Below are 8142 nucleotides of genomic sequence, written 5' to 3'. Positions count from 1 at the left end.
ATGAAAGAAAAAGGTATTGAAGCTGAAGATGTTAAGAATTTACCTCATGTTGAAGAAATACATAGTCTCAGTTTACCACCTATTGAAGAAACACATTGTCTTGATAACCCGACACAGGTAGTAAAGGTAAATTCTCTCTATAGATATGATAAAGTTGAAATCCCGTCTATGAAGTTTCCTAGCCAATGTTTAGATGAATTTGATGACTTTATGGCTAGACAAGAAAATTTCAATGCTTATGTTGATAGAGAATTAAAGAGTAATGCTTATATGATTGGACGCTTGAGTGATTATATGGCTAGAGTTAAAGGTGAACTTAAACTATTTAGTAAATATGCTTCTACGGTTACCACTCAACTAGAAGAAGTACTTAAAGCTCAAAGTCATTTGATCGATGAATTAAATAATAAACATGATTTTGCTGTTAGAGTGGCTACTAGAACTGGTAAAATGACTCAGGAACCTTTGTATCCTGAAGGCCACCCTAAGAGAATCGAGCAAGATTCTCAGAGAAATAATTTAGATGCACCTAGTCCTTCTAAAAAGAAGAAAAAGAAAAATGATAGGACTTTGCATGCTTCTAGTGAACCTGTTGTAGACTCACCTTAGAATCCCAATGATATTTCTATTTCTGATGCTGAAACACAATCTGGTGATGAACATGAACCTATTTATAATGTTAATAATAATGTTCATGTTGATGCTCAACCTAGCAATAATAATGATGTAGAGATTGAACCTGTTGTTGATCTTGATAACCCACAATCAAAGAATCAACGTTATGATAAGAGAGATTTTGTTACTAGGAAGCACGATAAAGAAAGAGAACCATGGGTTCAGAAACCCATGCCTTTTCCTCCTATGCCATCCAAGAAAAAGGATGATGAGGATTTTGAGTGCTTTGCTGGAATGATTAGACCTATCTTCTTACGTATGCGCTTAACTATATGCTTAAAGTGAATCCTTATGCTAAATACATGAAAGATATTATTACAAATAAAAGAAAGATACCGGAACATGAAATTTCCACCATGCTTGCTAATTATACTTTTAAGGGTGGAATACCAAAGAAACTTGGAGATCCAGGAGTACCAACTATACCATGCTCCATTAAAATAAACTATGTTAAAACTGCTTTATGTGTTCTTGGAGCCGGTGTTAGTGTTATGCCTCTCTCTTTATATCGTAGACTTGAATTGAATAAGTTGACACCTACTGAAGTATCTTTGCAAATGGCTGACAAATCAACTGCTATGCCTGTCGGTATTTGTGAGGATGTGTCTGTTGTGGTTGCAAATGTCACTATCTTAACGGACTTTGTTATTCTTGATATTCCCAAGGACGATAGTATGTCGATTATCCTTGGTAGACCCTTTTTGAATACTACAGGGGCTGTTATTGATAGCAACAAAGGCAATGTCACTTTTCATGTTAATGGTAATGAGCATATGGTACACTTTCCGAGGAAACAACCTCATGTTCACAGTATCAATTCCATTGGAAAAATTCCAACTATCATTATTGGAGGTTTTGAATTTCCTCTTCCTACTGTCAAGAATAAATATGATATTCTTATTATTGGGGATGTTCATATCCCCGTTGAGGTAACCTAGTGTTATTTGAAATTTCTCCGGTTCCATGTTATTCGGAATGAGTTTGTTAACAATACTTTATCAACCTTGTTAGTGGATTCCTTTTGATGAGCATGAGATGGATGAAATTAGAAGGCACAACCTTCTGTACCCTCTTTTTACTCTGTGTTATTTAGATTAAATAAAGTAAAACTAGTATTTTCTGTCTGTTTTCTGAATTATCCATGCAATAAAAAATATCCCAAAAATAAAAGTTCTCCAAATGCCCTACCAATTTTGTATGATTTTTTCTGGAATATTTGAGAATATTTGGCACTGAGAACACAACAGGGGGAGCTGGCACCTGGCCACGAGGGTCCAGGGCACGCCCACCCCTACAGGGCGCACCCCCTGCCTCGTGGGCCCATGGTGGCCCCCCTCCACTTATTCCTGTTGGAAATATGCCCTAGAGGCAATAATAAATTAGTTATTATTACTATATTTCCTTGTTCATGATAATCGTTTATTATCCATGCTATAATTGTATTGATAGGAAACTCAGATACATGTGTGGATACATAGACAACACCATGTACCTAGTAAGCCTCTAATTGACTAGCTCGTTGATCAATAGATGGTTATGGTTTCCTGACCATGGACATTGGATTACGTTGATAACGGGATCACATCATTAGGAGAATGATGTGATGGACAAGACCCAATCCTAAGCCTAGCACAAACATCGTAGTTCGTATGCTAAAGCTTTTCTAATGCCAAGTATCATTTCCTTAGACCATGAGATTGTGCAACTCCAGGATACCGTAGGAATGCTTTGGGTGTACCAAACGTCACAACATAACTGGGTGGCTATAAAGGTGCACTACAGAGTGTCTGTTGGGTTGGCACGAATCGAGACTGGGATTTGTCACTCCGGTAAACGGAGAGGTGTCTCTGGGCCCACTCGGTAGGACATCATCATAATGTGCACAATGTGACCAAGGGGTTGATCACGGGATGATGTGTTACGGAACGAGTAAAGAGACTTGCCGGTAACGAGATTGAACAAGGTATCGGTATACCGACGATCGAATCTCGGGCAAGTACTATACCGCTAGACAAAGGGAATTGTATACGGGATCGATTGAGTCCTTGACATCGTGGTTCATCCGATGAGATCATCGTGGAACATGTGGGAGCCAACATGGGTATCGAGATCATGCTGTTGGTTATTGGCCAGAGAACGTCTCGATCATGTCTGCATGGTTCCCGAACCCGTAGGGTCTACACACTTAAGGTTCGATGACGCTAGGGTTATAAAGGAAGTTTGTATGTGGTTACCTCATGTTGTTCAGAGTCCCGGATGAGATCCCGGACGTCACGAGGAGTTCCGGAATAGTCCGGAGGTAAAGATTTATATATGGGAAGTCCTGTTTTGGTCACCGAAAAAGTTTCGGGTTTTATCGGTAACGTACCGGGACCACCGGGAGGGTCCCGAGGTTCCACCAAGTGGGGCCACCATCCCCGGAGGGCTGCATGGGCCAAGTGTGGGAGGGAACCAGCCGCAGGTGGGCTGGTGCGCCCCCCACAAGGGCCCAAGGCGCCTAGGGTTTGGGGGAGGGGGCGCACCCACCTAACTTGGGGGGCAAGTTTCCCCTCTCCCCCCTTGGCCGCACCCTAGATGGGTTTGGGCTGGCCGCCACCCCTAGGGGTGGAAACCTAGGTGGGGGCGCAGCCCTCCCTCTCCCCCTATATATACTTGAGGGTTTTAGGGCTGCCAACACATGAGTTTCACCTCTCCCTGGTGCAGCCCTACCTCTCTCCCTCCTCCTCTCCCGCGGTGCTTGGTGAAGCCCTGCAGGATTGCCACGCTCCTCCATCACCACCACGCCGTTGTGCTGCTGCTGGACGGAGTCTTCCTCAACCTCTCCCTCTCTCCTTGCTGGATCAAGGCATGGGAGACGTCACCGGGCTGTACGTGTGTTGAACGCGGAGGTGCCATCCGTTCGGCACTAGGATCTCCGGTGATTTGGATCACGACGAGTACGACTCCTTCAACCCCGTTCTCTTGAACGCTTCCGCTTAGCGATCTACAAGGGTATGTAAATGCACTCTCCTTACCCTCGTTGCTGGTTTCTCCATAGATAGATCTTGGTGACACGTAGGAAAATTTTGAATTTCTGCTACGTTCCCCAACAATTCCTGCACCCACACACTTCATCTTCCTCCCAAAAAATCACCATCCAGCTCAAGCACGAGTTCTAGCTCATTTTGCTACGATTTTCAATCTCCTTGCTCAAAGCTCCATTCACAAAACTGCTTTGGGAGATCGTTCCTTGGTATGTGACTCCTCCAATGGTCCAATTAGTTTTTGCTCTAGTGCTTTATTCATTGCAAATTTTTGCTTCTTAGGTGACCCTGTTCTTGAGCTTGCATGTTAAATTTATGAGGTCCCAAGTAATTCTAATGCGTGATATAGGCTCTAGGCACTTGTGGGAGTAGTTGCTATCAGTTTTGATAAGTTTGATTCACTTTTATTCTGAGTTACTAAAAATTTCAGTAATTTTTTAGAGGAAAAAATATGTCTAGGAAAATGTACCATGGTGGTTCTTCAAGAAAGCAAGGACCAAGGCTCGCAATGCGTGAGCAGGACGATGAACCACCAAGGGAAGCTGACGTGCGGCCTTGTGAATGGCCGTGAGAAGAGTTTATGGCCAATGCAGGCATCAAGGATGAATTTGATGCATATGTGCGTAATGCCGATCTTGAGGACTTCATGCAAGATAAGTGTCCTCAGTACTACTATTTGACCAATTAATTCATGAGAAGGTTTAAATTCACATCTTCGCGTAATTCTCAAAGTGTCCTGTTTGATATTTATGATCAATCATATACCATGGACCTAGAAGATTTTACTACTGCTTGCAAACTCCCACAGTGGGGTAGTGTTAATGAACCCCGTAAATCTGAATATAAAGATTTTTTTGCTAGTATCACTGTGGGAGAATCTAGAGAAATAGCACAAGCTACCATAGGGAGCATTCATTTTCCTGCTATACATTATTTGGCTCTCTTCATTGGTAGATGCAATAACGGTAAGGATGAAGCATGTCACATGTGTGTTCCTGATCTTTGTGTTCTCAAGAGTACTGTATTAGGCAATAAATAATACAACTTGGGGGCAATTGTTGCACGTAGGTTGCATAATAATGGTTTAGTTGGAGATTTATTTGGAGGGATTTATGCGACCCGTGTGGCTAATTATCTTGGTATACCTCCACATGAAGATGATAGGGAGTTGCCTCCGCTTATTTAGATTATAATGCTATGGCCAGTCATCATTTTCTTGAGAGGAATGAACAATTCCTCTAGTATCAACTAATGTTTGACAGACGTCGCGCTGTCCATATTACTCTCCCTGCTCCTACCCTTTTTGATTACCAGGCAAAAGGAAGATATGTTGTAACCAGGGAGGAGGCAACCGAGTACGAGAGGAGGACGGAAGCAGCTCGCCTCCATGCCGCAGCCCAGGAGGCAATGGCTGTTGCATCTCAGTACGACCCCAGCTACAACTTCGGATATCAGTCAGGCTACCCGTGGCCATAGACCAAATTAGGCCAAAAGCCTAAGCTTGGGGGAGTACGTATTTCTCACCGACATTACATTCCTGTTCACACACTCATCCTAGTTGTTGGTGCTCGTACTTTTTCATTGTACTATCCATGCTAGTTTATTTCCTTTTTCTAGCTTTCTTCTTGTGTGTTTGATAAACCTTAAGAAAAAAAATTAGTTAGTTTAATTTCCATGCTTGTAGTAGTAATTAAAAGAAAACCCAAAAAGATTTCTTGTTCTTCTTTTGCTTGTTGGGAGCTTTCCAGTGTAAATAGTTTTATTTCTTTTCTTTCCTTTGGGGGTCGAGAGGAGAAGACCATAATGAAAATGTTTAGTGGCTCTCCTATGCATGATTCTTGATTTAACCTGGAGCCCATATTACCTTATCTTCTCCCTTGAATTGAATGCTTGCAGATTCCAGCTTAGTCCGATGCACGTGCACTATTATTATTATACACATCGCTCGGTCGTGCAAGTGAAAGGCAATAATGATGATATATGATGGACTGATTGAGATGAGAGAAGCTGGTATGAACTCGACCTCCCTTGTTTTTGTAAATATGATTAGTTCATCATTCCTGATTCAGCCTATTATGAATAAACATGTTTGGAATGACAATTAGAGATTATAGTTGCTTATTCCATGCTTAATTAGCTAGGAGTTTATAATGGTTTACCTTGTGTGCCAACATGCTATTAAAATGGTTGTGATGTGGTATGATAGGGTGGTATCCTCCTTTGAATAAATTGAGTGACTCGACTTGGCACATGTTCACGCATGTAGTTGAAATAAAATCAACATAGCCTTTACGATATTTATGTTCATGGTGGATTATATCCTACTCATGCTTGCACTCAGTGTTGATTAATTTTAATGCATGTTCATGGGTGTTGTCACTCTCTCAGTTGGTCGCTTCCCAGTCTCTTGCTAGCCTTCACCTATACTAAGCGGGAATACTGCTTGTGCATCCAAACTCCATAAACCCCAAAGTTATTCCATATGAGTCCACCATACCTTCCTATATATGCGGTATTTACCTGCCGTTCCAAGTAAATTTGTATGTGCCAAACTCCAAACCTTCAAATGAAATTCTATTTTGTATGCTCGAGTAGCTCATGTATCAACTAGGGCTGTCTGTATCTTCCATGCTAGGTGGGTTATTCTCAAGAGGAGTGGACTCCGCTCCTCATTCACGAGAAAATGGCTGGTAACCGGGATGCCCAGTCCCAAGATCAAAAGATCAAATCAAATCAAAATAATTAAACAAAACTCCCCCATGATTGTTGCTAGTTGGAGGCACCCGTTGTTTCGGGCAACCCATGGATTGATGCTTGTTGGTGGTGGGGGAGTATAAACTTTACTATTTTGTCTGGGAACCGCCTGTAATGTGTGTAGCATGGAAGATATCGAGATCTCATAGTTGTTATGTTGACAGTGAAAGTATACCGCTCAAAATGTTATTTATCTCTATTTGAAAATCGAGCTCTGGCACCTCTACAAATCCCTGCTTCCCTCTGTGAAGGGCCTATCTATTTACTTTTATGTTGAGTCATCACCCTCTTATTAAAAAGCATCCGCTGGAGAGCACCGCTGTCATTTGCATGCATTACTATTATTTTATATTGGGTATGACTTGACTGGATCTCTTTTACCATGAATTACAATGTTTAGTCAGTCCTTGATCTTTAAAGGTGCTCTGCATTTATGTTTTGAGGTCTCAGAAAGGGCTAGCGAGATACCATCTTGTTATATCATATTATGATTGTTTTGAGAACGTGTTGTCATCTGAGTTTTATTATTATTACTCGCTAGTTGATTATGCCATTGATATGAGTAAACATGAGACCTAAGTGTTATTGTGAATATGGTTAGTTCATAATCTTTGCTGAAAACTTCAATGCTAGCTTTACATATTTACAACAATAAGAGCAAACTGAGTTTGTAAAAGTTTTTCTTTATCACTTTCAGTTTATCAACTGAATTCCTTGAGGACAAGCAAAGGTTTAAGCTTGGGGGAGTTGATACGTCTCTGTTGTATCTACTTTTCCAAACACTTTTGCCCTTGTTTTGGACTCTAACTTGCATGATTTGAATGTAACTAACCCGGACTGACGCTGTTTTCAGCAGAATTGCCATGGTGTTATTTTTGTGCAGAAATAAAAGTTCTCAGAATGACCTGAAAATCCACGGAGCAACTTTTCAGAATTAATAAAAAATACTGGCGAAAGAAATAGCGTTAGGGGACCCACACCCTGCCCACGAGGGTGGGGGGCGCCCCCTCCCCCTGGGCGCGCCCCCCTGCCTCGTGGGACCCCTGGATGTCCACCGACCTCAACTCCAACTCCATATATTTGCTTTCGAGGAGAAAAAAATCAGAGACAAAGTTTCATCGCGTTTTACGATATGGAGCTGCCGCCAAGCCCTAATATCTCTCGGGATGGCTGATCTGGAGTCCGTTCGGGGCTCCGGAGAGGGCGATTCGTCGGTGTCGTCATCATCAACCATCCTCCATCACCAATTTCAAGATGCTCACCGCCGTGCGTGAGTAATTCCATCGTAGGCTTGCTGGACGGTGATGGGTTGGATGAGATTTACCATGTAATCAAGTTAGTTTTGTTAGGGTTTGATCCCTAGTATCCACTATGTTCTGAGATTGATGTTGCTATGACTTTGCTATGCTTAATGCTTGTCATTAGGGCCCGAGTGCCATGATTTCAGATCTGAACCTATTATGTTTTCATGAATATATGTCAGTTCTTGATCCTATGTTGCAAGTCTATAGTCACCTACTATGTGTTATGATCCGACAACCCCGAAGTGACAATAATCGGGATACTTCTCGGTGATGACCGTAGTTTGAGGAGTTCATGTATTCACTATGTATTAATGCTTTGGTCCGGTACTCTACTAAAAGGAGGCCTTAATATCCCTTAGTTTCCATTAGGACCCCGCTGCCACGGG

Source organism: Triticum aestivum, chromosome 3B (genome assembly GCF_018294505.1).
Source record: "Triticum aestivum cultivar Chinese Spring chromosome 3B, IWGSC CS RefSeq v2.1, whole genome shotgun sequence".
NCBI classification, from domain to species: domain Eukaryota; kingdom Viridiplantae; phylum Streptophyta; class Magnoliopsida; order Poales; family Poaceae; genus Triticum; species Triticum aestivum.
The sequence above is the reverse complement of the archived record's forward strand: the minus strand, read 5'-3'. Positions refer to the sequence as shown.